Source organism: Empidonax traillii, unplaced genomic scaffold (genome assembly GCF_003031625.1).
Source record: "Empidonax traillii isolate 1590-97213 ecotype Southwest subspecies unplaced genomic scaffold, ASM303162v1 scaffold954:size226960, whole genome shotgun sequence".
Classification (NCBI taxonomy): Eukaryota; Metazoa; Chordata; class Aves; order Passeriformes; family Tyrannidae; genus Empidonax; species Empidonax traillii.
In genome coordinates this window covers 52,917-74,133 of record NW_020956147.1, presented here as the reverse complement: position 1 = coordinate 74,133, position 21,217 = coordinate 52,917, and the positions used below count along the sequence as shown (strand labels likewise).

Below are 21,217 nucleotides of genomic sequence, written 5' to 3'. Positions count from 1 at the left end.
GTCCCAGCCCATCCCAACAAGGACATACACTACTCCATTTCTTCCTTCCTTTCCCTCCTTTCCTTTCCTTTCTTTCCTTCCCTTCCTTCCCTCCCTCTTTCCCTCATGTCCTGGTTTCCCTCACAAAGCTGACTGAAATAATTCATTCATGGCAACACAGGCACATGAATAAATGAAAGAACAGGCACTGCAGCACTGGAGACTCGAGCAAATCTTGTTTTCTGAAAGCTTAGACGTGTTTGGGGTCCTCAAAGGTTAAAATACTTACTTCAGATGTATAAATAAAGGATTTACAGCAATAAAGACATTACTGTCATTGTTAGCAATTAATAATACTGTAATTAGCGCTGCACAGAAATTAATCCATGGCTGCATTTACTGGGGGAGAGACTGAAGGCTTCAGCTGAGTGGAGAGGGAAGGACTTGTCTGATACACAAACAAGGGGAAGGTTTTGGTGAAAGTACAGAAATAACATTCCCTTGTGCCCCCAGCCCCTCCCTGGCAGCCCCTCACCAGAAATGTGACCCTTGTAGGACATCTCTATCAACACAGAAACATCTGCCAGCACTTCTGAGCAGCAATCACCTCACTGACATCCAGGAAAATGTCATTATTTGATATTTTTGCAGTGCTGAGCTAATTCCATGGTTAGACTGTATCTCCCACAGCACCTTCTGCTCTGGTAGAGAATCCAGGGGGCACCAGGAGCTGTGCAGCCAAGCTGGTTTCCTTGCCCCTGGAGACAGAGAACTTGGAACTTGGAGCTGCCTTTACAGGAGGATTTCTCAACAGAACTGTTTCTGTTTCAAGTTTCTACCAAAAATATTAAATTTTCAGTAGGAAGTGGCTCTCTGGGAGGAATGACTTTTCAAGCAAATGATATCTTTGGGGATTTTTCTTCAGGAAAAAAAAAAAAAAGAAAGAAAATCCTCATTGCAGTGGACTTGTGTGTGACATGTTGTTGTGGCTGCATGAGAAAAAATCAGGATTTAACTCACCAACAGTGCTGTGCTAGTTTTGTATTCTACTTTAGGAGAATTGATTTTGAGGGGTTGAGAATTCTGGAAAATAAAACTCGTTGCTTTTAGCGGGAAACTTTTAATGGAGAAAGGCAGGTTTTGTCTGGTTACTTCTCCTCCCCGTTGCCTGACAGAGGCACTGCACTCCCAGTGTGTGGGAAAGGCAGATGGAATCTGAAAGTGTGGGAGCAGCACCCACCTATACTCGAAGAACTCCCAGCCTGGACTGGAAGGCAGAGCTGCACAAACACCCCCGAGAGCCACGGGGGAAATGGCAGAGTCATGTGAGCCAGGTCTGCACATTCCCTCAGGTCTGCACATTCCCTCAGGTCTGCACATTCCCTCATCCTGCTGTTCTCTGCTCAGGCATTTAAGGCCTTCAATCATTAACTCGAGGTTCTGTTCCTCCAGGTTGGCAATGTCAAGCCTCAGTCACCAGCACGGTGTGGCCAGAGGGTCTGTGTTGGTTGTGGGATCAGTGACACAGCAAGAGACACTTCCCCCAGATAAAACCTCCTGTGAAGGCTGCTCTGCCCCTGCCCTGCCACCTGAGCTCGGGGGATCTCAGTATTCACCACTGCCTTGTCATATCAAAGCTTCTGTGCAGCCTTTCTGTCCAAAGTTACGGTAAATTTAAACTGGCTGCACCTTTGTACCAGCCCAAAAAAAGACCCAGCTCTGGGAGGGGGGAGCAGTGCTGGCAGAAAACACATATTGAGCAGCTTTGGAAGGAGGTTCTGCTCTCTCAGTGCACAAGAGGAGCAGGAAGCTGCTCTGTCTGTGCCAAAGGAACAAAAGCAAGAAAGCAAATTTGCTGTGATATAAAGTCTCCTCCCAGTATTTCAGAGAACAGCCAATTCCAGCTCTGGAGCAGAGACATGGTAAAGAAATACTCAGAATAAACTACAAGGGTCCTGCTGGCCCTGCTGTGGTCACACACTCAGACCCAGAGACAGCATTTGATGGACTCCTTGTCAGGTCTGGGATAATCCCCGAGCAGGAACCCGAGGGAGACGAGGAGAAGGCAAATAAACATCCAAACTGGGTGACCCTGCAGCAGGCAGCTCTGTGTCCAGGATCCAGACTGTCTGTGCTCCAGAAAGATGCCTGCAGCTCCTGGGATGGATTTCAGGCTGTGAGATCATTGCTCTGCTGCAATCTTTCACCTGCTTATTCCACCAGGGAAAAACCCAGTCGGGAATATTTCCCTGCGACGGGAAGAGCACTGTCCTCACCTTTATCCAGGTGCTCATTCCAGCAGCCCAGTCTCTGCTGGTTATCAAGGTGACTTTGATTTCTAAACTGGCAAAACTCCCACCCTGCTGTGCTGGTTTGCTGCCAGTAACCCAAGCAGAGCAGCCCAGATAGGGGCTATCACGTTGGCCTTGATAAGCCAGACTCAACCCCTGCTCTGCCAGGTTTCCATTGGGAATGCCAAGCCCTGAGCAGTGGGACTGGGAGAGGAAAGGCTTGGAGAGGAACCACAGGAGCTGCCAGGTGGGAGCTGCTCTCTGCAGCCTCCCCTGAGATGGGTGAAGATTCATCTGGAAAGAGGCAGTTGCTGAGCTGTGGCCCTGACTCTGTGCTCTGATGTTTCTAACTCACATTCCCTGTCTGCAAAGGAAATAAGAATAATTGCACCGTTTTACATGCAACTGTCAGGCTATTTTAAGGTTGAGAATGGGGTTTCACACTGTAAAGAGTTTCTTTATTACAAATTCTGGGCTGCCCTGCTCTGTCAGAGCAGCTTGATGCATCAGTAGTAACTGCTGATCCCTGAACGCAGCTGCCACTTGAAGTATTTTGAGATCTTTCAGGAGCAGTGGTGGGCTATTAATAGAAATTATTGCTATTTTTTCCATATAGAAAGGCAGTTCTTTCATACTTTATCACTTTCTTCATGTAAACAGAGAACAAAGTGAGGAAGGCTTTCTCTCAAGATGAAAGTGTGTGTGTGTGTGTAGCTCTTCCCTTGGATCATTTCTATCACTGAACTGTGTGTAAAGTAGTTTTCCATCTCTGCCTGTCTCAGTTGCCAGGCATTAAAGGCTGCACTGAAGCCTAAATTCTGTGCTGCTGCTCATTACTGAGCACCTTCCTTCAATAACAGCATTCTCATAGTAAATCCCACTGATACACAGTTTATGCAAGTCTTTTCTACTATTAGTTCTCTTGCTATTTCTCTGTTCCTGGCTCTGCTGCTGTTTGGATCTGGCTTTGTTTTCCACTTGAGCTGTCTTTGTTTCTTGAATTTCCGTACTGAGGGTCGGAGTTTCTCTTACACAGGGATATTTGCACGTGTCAAGCTCCTCTGAGCGTGTCCTGCCTCCCATTCAGAAGTTTTTCAGCAGATGTGTTGAAAGGAATATCGTTCCAGACTCGCTTTCCATTAATAGGCATTTTGGACTGAAGTTTCTGAAGTTGTTTTTTACCTCAGAAGCCCAAAGACCCCCCCCTCTGGCTGTAACCAAAGTCAGGTGGGCTACAGTGGCACCACAGGGGATGGTTGGAACCTCTTAATTCCCACCGAACATCCACAAAGCAAAGAAACCTCTGGTGGCCCCCTGGAATTGCCCAAAAGGGAAAGGATTTGTTGCATTCCTCAACGGATGCACCTTCCCTTGTACCCTTTGGGATAACACAGGCCCTCTGCTCCATGAATTCCTTTTGTCTCTGCCCATCTGATGTGCTGAGCTGACACTGGAGCACATCATCTGCTACCTGTTGATCTTCCCTGCCCCTCTCTCTGCTCCCTGCACGTCTGTCATGCAGGAGCAGCTCCACAGATTGGCCCTCGCTGGCTGATGCTGTGCATTCAATCAGTCCAGGCTCAGCAATAAGAGTGTCACACACCGGTGGTTTGGAAGATTCCTTTCCATCCCAAGTGCTGTGATTGACAGGTTTTGCCCCGCCTCTGGTTCCTGAAGCCTGATTTTGATGATTTTCTACAGCCTCTCCAGACACATCTTGTCCCATCACAGCCTCACCTCCACAGCTCCCTCCCCCCAGCTGCTGTGGGATAACAGCCAGCACTCCAGAGGAGGCATCAGCAGCTCACCCTGCCACCCCTGCCACGGCTTTGAGAGGTCCCAAGACGTGGGCTGTGAAAAAGGCTGATTCCAGAGGCTCCCAGCTGCAGCAAGAGCTGCTTTATAAAGGCATTTGCTGCTCTTTTCCTGCAAGGTCTGATGAAGCCAATTTTGCCCGCTCGTGCCCAGAGATTGGGTGAAATGTTCCTGGGATTTATTACAGTTTAATGCCATGAAAGCTGAACAAATTTCAGGAACAAATTCTGAGGATCAAGTCTCAGGAGGCAGCTATTTGCCTAATGTCCTACTTTCCCCCACATCTCCTGCAGGAAGCAAACAGCTTTTAGTTACACAGGAACCTGATTATTCCCCGAAATACTGAAACTCAAAATTTCCCCTTTTAAGGCCATTTTCTGCTTTCAGGGGCAAGCACCCTTTGAAGGCACTGGGGAACACGAGCTGAAGATCTAAAGCCAGGAATACTCTGTTTTTCCTGGGATATGCAGTATTTCACCAGCAGAGCTTTTTCTAGACCAATCCTTCAGTTCCTTCTGTTCTCCTAATTATTTATTTAAGTATAATTGACTTGCGAGACATTCTTGGCTTTCAGTGTGCACTGAGTGAATTATTGACCCGTCACATGGGTCATTGATGTGAAGAGACATCTGAACAAACTGGGTGCAAAGCAGCTCCTTTGCATTCCTAATAGCAAATATGAGCCATTAATAACTTTGCTGCTTGCTGCTCTCAGAGCCTGCACAGTTTTAGTTTGACATGCATATGGCTGAGTTCATCCTCGGTGTAATTTGAAATTCATTGGCCATGGACTTCATCTCCTTCTGCTCCTTGAAAATCTCTCTCCTGTGCTGAGACGTGCTATGCTAATTCCAGAGTTTATGGCTGACTTGAGATGTTACATTTGAAAAATCAAATCCAATTAAATCAACTTATTACCAGGGTCAGAGACCAGTATTCAGCTCATTCTGTTCCTTGCTATTTCACAGCAAGGAGTAAACTGAGGGAGCATTCTGTGTCTCAACCCAGAACCAAACTAATCTGTCCTAATAAAATGCCTTTTGGCTGCAGGACCTAGAAAATACAGTCAAGTGATAAAGCATTTTCCCAGAGTCCAAATAGTTGAGCTCAGTTCCTGACTTTTCCGACTTTTTTCTGTCCTATGGGACAAATATTCTCCCCTCTGTGCCTGTTTCCCCACCTTCTCACAAGATGGAAGAGAAACGAGGGTATTGGAGGAAAAATTCAATGACTGCAAAGTTTTGAGATGTCTTGAATGTGATGCTGTGGCAGCAGAAGCAGCTTCCTGGGCTCAGAACTGTAATGGAGCACAAATCTTAGGAGAATTTGAATAAGAGATGCCCAATTTCTGTCCTAGAAGAAACTTGTTTATTATCCAGGAAGGGGAAAAAGCTTCTGCATGCATAATATCTTAATATTCTCAGCAAGGAGTGGAACAGAGGGGTTTGCAGGTGGACAAACATTAAGCTGATTTGCAGGTCCTTTTTGCAAAGGAAAGTTTTAAGTTTAGATTTACGATGAGTTCCCACACTGTGCAAGGCTTTGTATTTAAATTACACCATCACCAAGTGCCCAGTGGCTCTTTCTGCCTCTTACTGTTCAGCATCTAATGTATTTCCTGCAGGAGGTCCTTCTGCTCCAGACAAAACCAGACAGAAAATGTCAAATTCTTAGATATCCTTTAACACAGCTCCTACTGTCTCAATTCCAGGGGGAAATACAGTTTATCCTGCTCAGGCATCTTACATCTTTCCCATTCATTTAGGAGCTTAAATCTGGTTGGAATTTTCAGTGGTGTCAGTTCATTCAAGCAACCTGAGGGAACTTCACTGAGGTGCCCACTTTGGTGGCTCAGGTGCCTCAGAGCCACCCTGGGTTGTCAGAACTGGCACCTCGAGGTGAATTGCTCCAAACTTCCCTGGATCACCAGCTGCACAACGTACCAAGACTCCTATTTTGAGTTTCTGCCTCTGTTAATTGCCTAATTTGAACCCGAGACTAAATTACTTCCCAAAGTGCAGCTCTTGCCTCAGACACTAACGAGCTTTTAAAATCTTTGTATCAGTTGCTGTCGTTCAAGCAGAACTCGATTATGCAGCAAACCTGGGGGTGTCCTGGAGGGTTTCCAGAATCCCACTAAAATGGTGTAAACCCTGTGAAGGATTTACTGCAGGCACTGGAGTTACAGATTACATTTGAGGACTGAAGGAGCATCTCATCTCACTGGGCCAACACCAGGCTGTGTGAGCACAAGATCAGACACAACCTCCAAAATGAAATGGAAAAAGGAAGTGAGATGAGTTTCTCTCAGTGTCAGCAAACATTCCCACACAAGGTGTCCACCCAGGGCTAAGGGGCTGTTTGCTGTGGTGCACCTGCCACTGGTGTAACTGCTTGTTTTCCTCTTTGGGCTGGACATTCTCAGGGCTTCCAGCAATACCTTTGCTGTTTGTGACCTGTGTGGTGGTTCCCCTGAGCACATTTCTCCCTAGAGCACAGAGGGTTTATTAAAGCAGGAGCCAGCTGAAATACCTCTGCATTTCACACGGAATGCTCACATGTCCAAACCCTGCCTGGTGGAAGGAAGAAAGGAACAAACCCCTCTTACCTCTGTGAGGTCTCAGCACGGAGTGTGGGAACTCATCGGCCCCTCAGCCCCAGCGTGCTCCCAGCTCTGGAGAGAGGACTCGTGAACACCTTTTGGGGGGGGGAACAAAGCCCTCTGGATCTGAGCTCTAAAGCTCCTTTTCTGCTGTGGGCAGGCTGAGCTGCAGCCCTGCTCCAAGGGCAGGGGATGTAGGGCTAGGGCAGCTTTTTTGGGGGTAGTGCTGCCCACGGAACAGACAACAGGTCTGTGTCAGCCTAGAAGGTAAAACTGCATTCCTGTGGCAAACTCCCCTAATTCCTGCTGGTCCAGAGACCCTGGAGTTGAGGTGAGCTGCTGGTAACAGCTGGAACACAGGGGGCTCTGAACTCCTCTGCTGGAAAGTGCCTTCACCACAATCCCCCCTCCTCCAGGACCCATCCAGCTACCCCAGGGCCATCCCTGCTTACCAGCTCTAGGGGGGTGTCCACAGAACTTCTGCCAAGAAAGGTGGATTCCCAGAGCTGCACCCTCTTACATTTCTCCTGAAACAGCCAAGGACAAACAACAAATCTGGATGGGGCTGGAAACCAGCTCAGAAAAGGGAAATGAGGCATGAGAGCCTCTTTCCACCCCCCCACCCCCAGCAGCTCCCAGCCCCTTCACACCCAAATACAAATCCATGATTAAGGCTTAGAGCCCTTTGCCCTCACTGCTTCCCCTAAACAGGGCTGTGTTTCCAAGCCCTCCCCACACTTTCCCCAGCTCACCAAGCTTGGGTTTGTCTGGAACAAGAACTGAACAGTGACGGGCACAAAGAGCCACTGGGCACTTGGTGATGGTGAGATGTAAAGACCCAAAGAGTCCATGCCCTCTGCATCCACCCCCAGCATCCACCTCCTCACCCAAGTGTCTGAGCTGCCTTGTCCAGCCCCCCTGTGCTCAACCAGGCAAGGCTGGGTTGGGATCCAGCAGCCTCTGGAGTGAGCACACATTATCCAAAACAGGATTTAAGAAAATAATGGTGGTTATTATCTCAGCACCTATGGGAAAAGGCTGTGGTATAGGAAATAGAGGCAATCAGCACAGAATGGGGACTTGTTCCTTCCTGATCATTCCAACCATTACTTGGTTATTTTTGCAATTTGATTCTGTAATGGAGATTTTCCTCCTCTTGTGCGGCCAGGCTGCATCATGCAGAAAATTGGTTTGTTTAAGTAAGAACTCTTATGGTGTCTTTCATCCAATGCTCTCAGAGAACATTACTAATAATTCATTAAAGCAGCACTGTCAGCTGGAACACTTTTAATTACCATTTTCTGACAAGTCAACCCTTAAGTGGTATGCCCTGATTTTTAAATTTATTACTAACACGTATGCAGATTTTTCCCTTTCCCTGCTGATGTTTATATGGGTTGAGAAAAGTAATTGAGTGTGAGATTAAGGAAGCGAACCATGCACTACACGTTGTCGTGCCCAAAGTGGGAGATAATTTTGGGGTGGTTACTTAGTTTTAACAGGAGTTTTGAGAACCTCTTTACGTCTCTGTGCAGCTGAATATGGGGACTTGTTGGTGCTGGGGGACTGAAACACCTTAATTTCAGGTACAGCTGTGAAAATCAGTAGCTGCTCCTCATTAAGCCCAGTTACACATGCTTTGCTCTTAAGTTACTGTGAGGTGAAGACCTCGTGGCTGCTGCTAGTACAGGGTTAAAAACAACAGTTCCCACACAACTCTAATATGCTGGGAGCTTGTACCAGCTTATCCCACCCTCCTTGCTCACAAAGCTGTTATTTTAAGGCCCTTCCAGCTCCGTGTCACTGCCCCAAATCCACCCAGCGTTCCCAGAGAAGAGCAATGCCTGAATGTTCTGCCTTTGCTATCCTGGATGGCCACAGCAGATGCAGAGGTTCCCTGTGGCAAAGTTTTCCTCACAGCCCGTTCTGTGGGAGCAGAAACCGAGGCAGAGAACCAGCAAGAGGGGTTGCCCAAGCAAAGGTGAACCAGTGGCAAGGCAGACTGGAATCCAAACATCCCATCCCACAAGAAAAGGACTTTCTGATTCCCTGACAAGACAATCCCGAGCCAGGCAATATTGGGGATTTTTGCAGTTCCCAAGAAAGCATTGTGGCAGTGAGCCTCTTACCTTGTGTCAGCAGTGAAGGTCAGCACAGGAGGGAGGGGGGAGAAAATCTGCCCAGCTTTGTGGCCCTTTCAGACCACAGAACTTCCCCAGAACATGGGTCCAACAGCTCCTGTGCTGGAGGAGGAGAGCCCAGGGCCCTCTTGGGCTTTTATGCGTGGCCGTGGCAGCTCAGACTGGTTGCCAGCTCATCTATATGCAATGGCTCATTAACGTGTGCCTGGGATGTCAGAGACACAGGTATGGAGGGGAAAACTCAGTGCAAGTGTTGAGCTGCTGAAGGCAGAGAAAATATTACCTGGGGAAGCTGCTCTTACTCCTCCTGTCAGCACCATCTAAACCTCTTGGCCCATCTCGTGTCGTGGCCACTTGTGAGGATCAGCCTTCCCTTTGCTTTGGCAAGACCCAGACGCCTCTGGACACCCCCTATATTCTGCAGAACCCTTTGCATCTTGATTTAGTTGGTCTGTGCTCTGTGAACTGAGTGTGTCCTTGCCCAAATTCCTGCTTAGACTTTCCTTCCTAGATTTGAGCTGAAACTTGAATTCCATCTGGGACTCTTTGCAGAGGAGGGACTGCAGGAGCCACCTCATTGCTGTGAGGCTGCTGTTGCTCTCCCTGCATTGCTGTCATCTGGGAGCCTAAAGAAATGTGCATCTCTTGTAGTTCTCAACCCTTTGCATCCTAAGGGAGAAGTGACTTAAGCCTGGAATCTTCCCACTCACCTGTAGGCACATAAAAATGAGGTGGACCAAAGCCAGTTCTGGTTCCCCTTGTGCTCAGAAGGCATTTGTTCTCCCTCTAAGACAGATACTGCCCTGCAGAGGTGCCCATCCCTCTCCATCAGTAGAGAGAGGGCTTGGATGGCTGGGGAAGTTTGCATCCCTACTTTTTGGAGCCCCTACCATAAATAAATAAACGAGTTCTTCCCTCAACGATGCCCAGTCTGGAAGCTGCTCTTCCCTTGGGTTTAAGGCAATAAGCACCCACTGCTTCTGGCCACCTCCAGGGACAGGTGGAGACAGGAATCTCTGAGCCTTGAGGAAGCTGGGAACAGGATTTGTATGTTAAAAACTTTCTTTAAGGCTCGGGCAGAGCCAGATCTGCTCAGAGTTGAAACCAAGAGCAGCTTTGTGACTCAGTGACACCAGTGTTTGCCCCGGGGTGTTCTGAAGACAAAAGCCCTGATACAAGAATTAACTGTCATTATCCATCCCATTGTTTTAATGGCTCCATCATTAATAATAAATGGAGACACTCAGGCAGCACTTTTCGTCTCCAAAGCATGTTAATCCATCTGTTCCACCTCTCAGCATTCCTGGGAGGCAGGTGTGTTACACCAACACACAGAGGCTTTTATAGCACCAGGAACTGAGCATGGAATTGCTCCACATCCTTTGACCAGGAGCTAATTGATGAGGCAGACCCTGAAATAATCTGGTTATTTTTATACCACTCCCAGCACATGTAGGATTCCCACTTTTGTCACCTCTCGGCACAAATGAATTCCCTTGCGTCACACAGCATCCTGCAGATTGTTTAACATCACTTTTCAAAGCAGTAAGCTGCCTCCCTTGCAAGGGAACTCAATGGGATTTTTTTTTCCCCCCACTGGCTTCAAAGAGCATAACTGAGCCCTTAAAGGGATTTACTTCTGTTAAATATCATCCTCAAAACAGAGAAATTAAAAGCAAATGGGCTTTCTTCCCTTTTCCTCTAAGACATGTCAAAAGAATATTGTAAGAAAGAATAGCTTTCCCCAGCTTTCAGAGACTCCCCAAGTGAATTTCAATGGCAGGTTTTTAGGAAAGAGTGTAATTAACAACTTGATTCAGTCTGAAGCCAGAAAATTCGTTCTATATTTGGCATGAAAAAAAGCAGAGCAGGAGGAGGGGAGGAAATGACCTAGATTTGCACAAGTGACAAATGACTCCAAGGTGCTCTGAGCCCCCTGGAATGGCAGAGACTCCCACAAACTGCACTGCAAAGTGACTTCTCCTCGCTGTCTTTCATGTTGGACATCCCAAATCACCCAAGGCACTCTTGGAAATCTGAGCTATTGTGTTGGTTAAACTGATTATTCAATAAATTAATTCAATGCTATTAATTAAATTAATTTCAATAGTTAGATTAAACTGGTCATACACCTGGGGTAATGTTTCCAAAAACGCATCCATAACCAAGCAGTTGAATCCTATTTTCAGCAGTGACCTCAGGATTCTAATTCACAGCAATCTCCCCTTTTCCAAGCTTCCTTCGTTGTTTTCCTGGAAATGTATGCTTTGAGATCATCTCCCATCAGGAAGAAATGAGGAAAACATTTCCAGAATGTCCCTTTCTATATTTGCATCTTCTTGGTTTCCAGTGTTCTGTTTTCCACGACAAAGTCAACATTTTCTATAAAAAGCTCTATGAAGAGCCTGTTGTTTGCCTAAGAGCAGTTTTTCTGAAAAAATGTTGATAACCTCTCTTCTGTCAAAGAAAAAAAAAAAAAATTAATGCCTTTATCTCTTGGAATGGTTATTTATAGGAGAGGAGTCCTCCCGAAGATGGAACCAAAGATATATATTTTAAGAGCGGGGAAGTCGGTGCTGCGGGCGGTTGTTTATTCATTAACCTCGGTGTAGCTGTGCTGGCAGCCTCCCAGGAGTTATTTACTCTGTGCTCACCGCGGGGAGGGAGTTGGAATCCGCTGCAATTTCATTGCAGTCCCGGGAGAGGCGATTCCATCCTTCCGGTTCTGAGCAGCGCGCCGAGCTCGTTGGAGGGAGCGGAGCAGAAACGGGAGGCTGAGCATTCACTCTGGCAGCTGAGCACTCATTCTGATGGCTGAACGCTTGGGAGTCACTCCCCAAACCATCTTTGCTGTGAACAAGCCGAGAGAAATGTGAGAACTGGGGTTTTGCTCCCCTTGGTTTCGCCGCCAGCCTTCCCTAAATTATGAACAGCTCTGCACAGAGGCTTGGAGGGAGCGTAAATATCTGTGTCTGAAATGGAAGAACAGTCTTGCAGATGAAGTTGATTGTGTCCCTCGTGCCTTGCAGCACCTTCAAGCCTTGCTGCTAATGAAAGTAAAAGCTTTGTAATCACTTCGGTCTTCTGCAGTCTTTTAGACAGCAGGTTGTTGGAGGCCTTGTCCTCCTCTGCTACCTCTAATGACAAAATTTAAATGCATAGGCTGATTGAAATGCAAGAACAAGGCTGGTTGTGGTGCTGGCTTGGCAATGCCTGTGGAAATCCTGCAAGGCAGGGGCTGGTGGTGTTTAACCCCTCGGAGTCAGAGCCAGGGGTTGAGCAGCAAGAGAGGCCTCGTGTTCTCTGCCCTCCTCTGCACAGAGCAGGGGGGCTTGGGAGAGGGGAACCTTCCCAGGGACGTCACGGGGGGGAGATCCCACTGCAGAGTCACCAGAGAATCAGGGAATCACAGAACATGCTGACAGGATCATGGAACCCGACCCCTGGCCCTGCACAGACACCCCAACAATCCCACCGTGTCCAACCTGAGCCTGCCCTGACACAGCTCCAGCCGCTCCCTGGGTGCTAAGGAGAAAAGCTCATTCCCTGGATTTACTTGTAACTCAGCTGCTTGGCAGGGGACAGGAGTGCCAGGGGGGAGAGTGAATCCATCACCGTGGATCGGTCACAGAGCAGGATCAGGGAGCCAGTGGCACCTTGGGTAGAGGGCACAGACATGGAGGGTCTCAAACCAGGAGTCACTTCCCTTTTCTCATCACTTTTAAAACATTAAGCTAAGCATATGGAAGAAAAGGTAAGGTTTGTTTTGGTAAAAAACCATATTCCCACATTGGCAGCTGTGTCCTTGTCACCTTGTCTCTTCTCTGCATGCCTAAGCAAAGGAATCTGGGATGGAAAACATGAGTTAGTGTCCTGAACAGTGACATTGGTACCTGATTCAGAGGGATCTGAAGTCTTTCTACTTGAAGGTAGAAAAACAGAATTTTGAAACACTGTGTGGAGGAAGGTGTTTGTGGTCGTGGAACAACTGGTGCCCAGTTCAGACCTGGGGAAGTTTTGTTTCTAGATTTTCAGCTGGGTTTGCCTGGTAACTTCAGGCTTCTGTGGGACATTAGAGCTCTCACCCCTCTGATACACGATGGCATTAAAAGTGTTAGTTACTGTCTGCAGCTCGGTGTCCATGGTTATTAACTGGGTGGAAGAACAAGCACAGATGTCCCAGGTACTCACTGTGCTCTCCCAAGGTTTTTCTGAGCTAAAATTAATCAGTTGGTGTGACGCCTTAAAGTGGGATCACACCTCATTTCATCCTCTGCGTGTCTCCTCTCACACACTGCTTTCCAACCAAACACGCTTCTGGAAGCTCTGAAAAGGCATTTATGCAAGTCCAAGCTGTTCTCAAGGCACTAAGATGTTTCTGAAATGTTGGTCTCAAGGTGTTGTGCCCACACCATCCCAGGCTGTGGGATCCAGGCTTGCTGGGAGCACAGGGCTGCCTTGCCACCGGCTTTCTTTGGAGCATGTGACAACACTCTGAGCACTTGAGCCTGAGATCTTGATAAGGAGAGGGTGGCCCAGCAGCTCCAGCAGGCATGGGGACAGTCTCTTGTCTGCCAGGAGAATGTACCAACAGCAGTGCCCAGATTAGGGTATATTTGGCTTTACTTTCAGTTGTCTTTCTGGGGCTGTGGTAAATATTCCCCCGCAAAATTCAGCTGAGAACAGAATATGAAGTTTAGCTCTGGAGAACCAGATGGGAACTTTTGGTAAACCTGTTGTCTGTGCCTCAGTGATCCCACCCTTCGTGCTTTGAGGAAAGGACGAGTTCTGTGTAGCTGTAACACTGAGTTATCTTTTGCACAACAGTGGCCATCCTTTGTACTGCTGTTCTTTAAGTCCCTTGACAATCCAACGAGTTGATCTTGCTGCTCCTCAAAGGCTCTCAGATATTCTGTGCCCCTTCTGTTTTCCTCTGCAGCAGGACCTTCTGACGGTGGTCATGTCCCCCTTGGGATCTATCTCTAAGGTCACTTTTTTGGTCAATGGCCAATTGACCATTTTAGCCCTCTCTTTCCTCCATCTTCAGGAATTCATTCCATCTGTTGCCTGTTTACCTGACAGCCCTTGGCTGCACTTCACAGACTGTTAGACTGAGGCTTTGTTTGTTTGATTATTACTGCTGGGTTTATTTTCAACAATGCCAGCAGATGCTTTGAGAAGAAATAGTAAAGCACAATCCTTCTGCAAGGTAGATTTTATTCTGCTTCACAGCGAGTGTCTTTATCTGCAAGTCTCCACGGACCCTGTCAGCATTAATAAATGAAACTCAGCCTCTCTTTGGGATTGCAGGGGAGGGAGAAAAAGACACAGGACAGTCATCATCCTATTTTTCACAGATGATAAACCAGGTGGAGAAAGGCAAAGAAGGTAGAAAGCCTGGTTTGATATCCTGACCCACTGAAGTCAGGCACTGATCCCTCCTGGGAGCCACGAGGAAAGTGAGAGCACATCCTGTGAAGGCATGAGAGCTCTGCTGGAATCCCTCTGCAGATCCTGGGCTGGATGGAGCCCACGGAGTGAGGCACAGCAAGGAAGTGAGCAAGTTGTATGGAATGATTGTTTGTTTAGTCATTTCCCAAGAGCAGGAATAAGGTCCCGGAGGCAGCGAAGACACACGACAGGGTAGTGAAGAAATCAGCAAATCCTCTGCACATGTTTTATGCTCTTTGTTCTGTTCTTTCACTGGGAAAAGGGTTATCTTTGATTGCTGGCTGAGTGGAGTTCACAGTCCCGTGGAGCCTGGCCTTGTGAAATTCAGGCAGAGCCTCCGCAGGGAGAGCTGGATGCAGGAGCCAGGCACTGCTGAGCGGCTGCAAGCCTGGCTGAAGGCTCTGTGTGCCAGGCAGGCAGTGCTGGGGGAGCTGCAGCCCTGCAGCAACTCCACAGCTGGCCCTTCACCTGCTGACAACAGAGCTGGGTGGGAGCTCTGTCCTTGTTCCTCGGGGCTGACACCCTCCCCACTGTTCCCGTGGAAGTTGCCGTTCATTCTGTGTGTGGTTGCTGTCATCAAAAGGAAGAAACACGGAGCATCCTGGGCTCTCCCCCTCAGCAAAGCACTGCAGGTACCTCTCTCTCTTTACAGGAGTGAAGCCCTGGCTCCGTGTTCTCTTTACAGGAGTGCATTTACCAGACAATCGTGCCAAAAGCCTGGCCTGGCTTCTGAAGGTCAGAACGTCAGAAACAGCCCTGTAGAGAAGGGCTGTTTTACAGCTGAGTGAACCCATCTGGGCGAGTCAGGAGGGCAGTGAGAACAGGCTGGGTGGCACAGGGAGAGCTGCTGCCACACTGGGGGAGGGAGAGCAGCCTCAAGTATCAGCACGTCATGAGCAGTGAAAGCATCCACTGGGGTGTTGTCCTGTGTGCAGGTTGGAAATCCATGGTCTCTGTGGGGGCAGTGGCAGGGTGGGCACAACTCCAGCTGGGCTCTTCCTGCGTTGGTTTTGGACAAGTTGCTCTGGTTTTAGAGCCTCTGCCTTAGTGCTGGAATAGGAATTTAGCCAGCTCTGAAACAGCTGTCTCACGGAATATTTACAGAATATTCTGAGCTGGAGGAGGCCCACAGGGATCATTGAGTCCAACTGTCATGGGAATGACCCACAACCCTAGTGTTATTAGCACCATGCTCCAACCAGCTGAGCTAATCTCAGGGTCACCTGATCTCTCTTGACCTGATAGTGCCCTAACAGGTTCAATGACTTGGCTGGGTAGATGAGACAGTCCCCTGCTCTTCCTCTTACAGTGAGTCCATAACCCGATGTCTTTGTGCTAAAGTTTTCCCCTTACAAAGTTTTTGTCATGTCTAATCCCCCAGAGCCACAGGGATTTATGAGACACCTTCATCTCCTACAGCAAGATCTCCTGTAGGTCTCCACCACTCGCTCTGGGATGAACCTTGACATGGCACAATCTCTTCTGCAAATGGTAGATGTGCCCAAACAAGCTTGTCCTGCACAGTAACTCTTAAGTACTTTCTAAAACTCATATCTGATCCTCATCTATGGGTAAGGGACTTAAAATTGGCACATATCATTTCCATGGAAAATGGTGGGCGAAGACTTTATTTCAGTAAAGCTTCTGCTTTGTGCTGAGAAGCACAGGATGGTTTGGATTGGAAGGGACCTTAAAGATCACCCAGTTCCACCCCCTGCCATGGGTAGGGACACCTTCCACTAGGAAACTGATGCTTAATGCAAATAAAATGCTTAACCCTTTGGAATTCCTTGCAAATAAATGTTCTGGAGATGTGTTGTGGCTTTACCCTGAGGCTGGTCAGGACAGAAAAACCAGTGTGGCTGCCCACTCCCCTCTACTGGGCTGTGCAGGGACTGCTGGAGGCAACGCTGCTCTTTGTGGTGGGAAAACCTCTGAAAAAGGTGAAATAAAGGTGGAGGAGGGTGAGGGGAGGCAAAGCTTCTGGGCATTTTCATGCCATGACTGCCTGAGCCTCACAAAGCTCTGTCTGCCTTCTTAAAATAGAGCCAGAGTCATCAATTTAAAAAAAAAAAAAAAAAATTACTCAACCTTTTCTTACATACCAAAATCATTTTGCAGAGCAATTGGGAGAAATCCAAGAGGCTGAACTTTTCATGGAGCTGTGGTTGTTCTGCTGGTGTTTTGGGGAGGGGGTGGGCACAGAGGGGAGCATCGTTCTGAGTTGAAACAGGGGCTGGTAGTAGCACCACATGTCTGTTGGCTTTGGCAGTTTTACCTCAGATTTAACACAGTTCAGATGAGAACAGCATCTGGTCTAGGGACAGGGGGGGATTTCCTTGGCCCTGGCTCAGAGGGCTGGATAAGTCCTGGATAAATCGCCCAAAGTAACAATCGAAGCCTTTCTGGCAACTCAGTTGCAGTGACTTTGTTGTATGACAAGGTGTGTACAGGCTGTCAGCACAAATGAATCAACTCCCTGTGAACGGGACAGTGCAGAATCTGCATGTTCCAGTGGTTTGGGGAGTGTGGAAACACCACAGCCCAAGGCAATTTCTGTGCTGAGCTGACACAACCCAGGCACCTCGCTAGGAAACGTTATGACACAGAAAAGCCTGGTGAGCTGAAAGAGAAGCCTCACCAGAACAAATCCCATGTCCATATGGCATCATATTTCCTGGGAAAGCTTGTTTTTATGCTGTCTGACATGTCTACAGTTCTGGTGTTATGCCTCATTTGCGCCGGGATGTTCTGGGAAATCCAGTCAATAATTCCTCGTGTCTGCTGCTGCAGGAGCAGTGGGACTGCTGCAGTGAGCTGAGTTATGTCTGTGGTTGTGTTCCACGCTGAGGAGGTTTTATGGTGGCTGAGATTGCACTGATCTCCTTCATCCCGGGCTCAGATGTATCATGACCAACCAAAACGTGACGTAAATTCCATCCATCCGGGTGAAGCATCTTCTCTTGTACCATTTCAGCCCTAGGCAGCACAGAGGTTTGGAGCTGGTGCATGGACTGGCACGGGAATAAGCCCCAGGCAAATCCAGGTGGAAGGGAAATTTTCCCTGAGTGACATCCCTTGTGGGATGAATCCGAGAGTTCTCCTGCAGCATTAGTGAGGTGTTGCTGCACAATCACAGCATGTGAGGGAGCACTCCTTGTGCTCGTTGTGTCATTGAATTCCACGTGCTTCCACAGAAGGCTGAAGGTTGCAGAGGACCCAGTTTGTCTCTGGAAGGTCCCCATTGCTCACCTCCATCGGGGTTTCATGCAGGCCACAGCAAAACTCATCTATTCACTCTTCAGGAGGATGGGGAACACCCCTTAAGGAAGGTCTCCAAATTAAGGGTTCCCCAAAAGGGGTTGGGCACTGGAACAGGCTCCCCAGGGCAGTGGTCACAGCACCAAGGCTGACAAAGCTGAAGGAGTGTTTGAACAAGGCTCTCAGCACAGGGTGAGATTGTTGGGGTGTCTGGGCAGGGCCCACCTGAAGGTCTCCATGACTTCACCAGTCTAGGATAGGCAGGCAAATGTCTAAAAACACCTAGTATTAAATACTATTTGTTTCCATAAATCTGCCTTTCCTACATCCATCTGACTTTCAACACACAAGACAAGCTCAGGAGGACTGGGATTTTATTCTACAGCAGAAAGAACCAACTAATCCAACCAAGGCTGAAATTCTGGAAGAGTCCAGGGAAAGCTATTCCCCCTGTGGCTGGCAAGAACAAGCACTTAGAGTCTTCTAATTTTCAATGCAAAGGACAGCAGAGAATGAAAACTCTGCAGGTTGATCAAGTGCCCACCACAGGGGGTAGGACAAACTGCCAAGTGCCATAGAACAGGATGCAGGAGTTGGACTCCGTGATCCTTGTGGGTCCCTTCCAGCTGGGGATGTTCTGTGATCCTGTGATTCTGTGAGAAGTCCTCCTGTAGCCTGAGTTCCAGGCAGGACATCCAACTTACAGACCGTGGAAAGAACTGAAGAGGAGTTGTCTGCATCCCTCCTTTTTTTTGTGGGGAATTCAGATCCCACAGTCCCCCATCACCTGCTGAAGTGCTTCCCAGCCCACACCAGCCCACTGCTGCAGTCAGAAGGGTGTTCAGAGAGGGCTGTCAAGGCAGAGGTGCTCCAGGGAACGTTATCCCCACAGCAAACGCCTCATCCTGCCAGGTCTGTGTGGATAATGAGGAGCAGGGAATACGGGGGGGTGGCAGGAGCGCAGGGACCCCGGCGTTTTAGCACGTTTTGTCCTCAGAGCTGCAGCCACTCACACTGCCTGCAGTTTTATATTTATGAACCTGTGCCGGGGGGGATTGCTTGAGAGGTCTTTAATTTCCTCTGGTTTTACTCTGAACATGCCTCTCCTGGGACAGCAGGAACATTGCCAGTGTTATTGGATGTCACTGCTGTGCAAACTGAGCGGGGGAGAAATATCCCGACAATAACTGGAATCTATGGGGGGGGGGGGGGGGGGGACTCTGCCTGCTGATTTCTCCTCTTATTTTTTTTTTTCCCCTCAGATGAGAGTTTCAAGGTCAGCTGGCTCCAGAGATACAAATATGGCAGGAACAAACTGTGCAGATGCTCAGGAGTGCGGCACAGGGACGCTGGCACCGTAAACAGCCCTGGCTCCTGTCCAGCTCTGCCAGCCAGGAGGGCTTCATAAAAAGCTACTTTATTACAGAAATATCAGGGTTTATCTTTTCTCTCTCTGCTGCATCGTTAAACACGAGTTATTCTCGTTTTTTGGGTGGAAAATCCTGGATTCAGCACAAGCTCAACGTTTTATTTGAAGGTTGGGGAAGGGTTTTATTATGGAGCAATATCTGAGCACATAACAGATTTCCCTGAATGAGTGGCTGGAGTAAAAACAACAAAAAAAAGGTTCTTTTCCTGATTCTGCTGATGATTTATTGTGTAAACACAGACAAATCTTTCATTGTCATTGTTGCAGCTTTTTATGCACTCTCTCCATGCCCTCCTAGATATGTCTCTTTTTGTCAGTTATTTGTGTGAACTAAATATCAACCAGCCAGGCAAAAGCTGGGAATATCTTCCTCCAGCAGTCTTAGACTTAAAATATTAATGCATTTTATAATGTACTTATATTTCGTAACTGTCAGTTGTTGCTACCAAGACAGGGAATTCCTTATAAATATTGAATGCTGCTGCAAGGCCTGCAAATAAAATTCTAGAAATGGTTCTCTCAAGCTCCCCAATGACTGAAAAACTGCTGAAAATCTTACTAATTTTAGTAAATTATGTGGAATTCCAAGTTACGTAACTGTTTGTGGAATTAGAGTGGTAGTTTTTTAATTTAATGCAAATTATTCGCTGGACACAGACACTTTGGGGGGGAAAGGAACGACTGGTTTTGTTCTTAAAGCCTCCCTTGAAGATCTAAAATGCATCTCAGAAATTGGCTCGAAGGTCTGTTGAGAGTAAAGGAATAAAACTTAATAAAGAATAAAACTGAATTGCAGAGGAGATCCACTGCCCAGCCTCAGTGCTGGAAATGTGATGAGGCAAAAATTCCCCTGGTAGAGCCTTTCCAGCCCTTGAAGGGGAAAAGTGTGTGCAGGGTCTGCTGTGCCACGTGTGGCCACCGTGCCCCTGTGTTGTGGCAGCAGGAATTCCCAGCTTGGGTGGGTGGATCACCCTTCTCCCACCCAAAGGATCCCAGTGCAAGGTACAGCGGAGGCTCTTCCAAAAACTGAGCACTCTATATTGTGAATTCTGAGTGCTCTGAGTCTGGGAACTGTTGTACCCTCTTCCCATTTGAAAAAAAAAATATGCTGGAAGAGGCTTGGCTTGTGTTGCTCTGCTCTGTGACGTTCAGTGGATCGTTGGTTCCCAGAGGGAGACAGTCCAGGACTGGAACTGAGCACACAGGACTCCCACTGCTGCCCAAAGGTTCCACACTCATGCAGAGACTTCGTGGAATCTTTTGGAATCAGCTAAAAACCCTCATAGTTAGATCAGAGTTAGATATAGGCACCTGATAGTTACACGGAAGATTCCTCCGAGTTAAATGAAGGAGCTGCTGGCTCGACCTCTTGTCCCCCTGGGAAAGCCACAAGCCAGAGGTGAGATCCTTTTTCAACAGAGGGGTTAATTAGTGGCTGATTTTAGACTGTACCTTCCTGGTTATGCCCTGCATGCAGCCATCCCATCCCACTCCAAAGGGAAGGCTGCCTGTTTGTAAGAGGGAAATGAGTGCAGTGAGATTCCCACCTGAAAGAACCAAAGCCTTTGCGTTTGTCAGAAACCCTTTCCAATTCTGACAGCCTAACAAGGAAATTGTCTCCATAAATTTGCCATCCTTAGAGTGTGCTGTGACTGGTGTATCTGGGTGTTTCTGAGCTCCCAGGCAGTGGAGAGATCTGGAAGCTGGAATGGTGGTTATTCCCAGAGGAGATGTCACACGGGTGCCAGTTCACACACAGTGCCCCTTCCCTGTGTTTTCCTGCCCTGCAGCTCCCGTGGGCCTCAAGTGGGAAGTTCAGTCCCTGGGTGCCCTTCAGCCTTAGGTTCTGCTGCTGCACCTGCAAAACAAGAGCTTAATTAGTGTTAATTATAACAGCAGCTCAGTAAGAACCGGACTAACCCCCTCGCGGGCAATCCAGAAGTTAAAAGGTGGGAAGGACCGGGATGTGTGTTGGCTGGGGGAATCTGTGCGAGGCTCCAGCCCCGTGGAGCTGCGAGACAGAGGAGCTGCCTCGTTCCCTGGGTGAGCATCAGCTCCTCATTATCATATCAAAGGCCGTGGCAGAGCTCACTCCTCCACACACCGAGCGGGGGAGTTTATTGCGGAAACTTCTCCTTCCCCTTGTCTGCCTCTGTGCCTACTCCCCGAGGTTCGTTTTGATTCGGGGGGGATGAATAAGCCCCAAAACACAAAAGAAAGACGAGACAGAGTGGGTGACTGTCACATC

The 21,217-nt window shown here is 48.1% G+C and overlaps 1 protein-coding gene across 2 annotated transcripts in view; it reads right to left on the bottom strand.

Moving 5' to 3' along the window:
- The window catches only part of KCNJ1 (potassium voltage-gated channel subfamily J member 1), a 16,741-nt gene extending 7,775 nt beyond the window's left edge, over positions 1 to 8,966 (bottom strand). Inside the window, exons 1-2 of one of the 2 annotated variants that reach the window (XM_027903268.1) lie at positions 8,817 to 8,966; positions 7,140 to 7,214 (exon numbers count right to left, since the gene is read on the bottom strand). The gene's annotated coding sequence lies outside the window, so the exon portion shown is untranslated. Of the gene's footprint in view, positions 1 to 6,693; positions 6,761 to 7,139; positions 7,215 to 8,816 lie in introns of those variants that run through there. The other variant, XM_027903269.1, reaches the window with a different exon arrangement.
- Between the last annotated feature and the right edge of the window lie 12,251 nt (positions 8,967 to 21,217).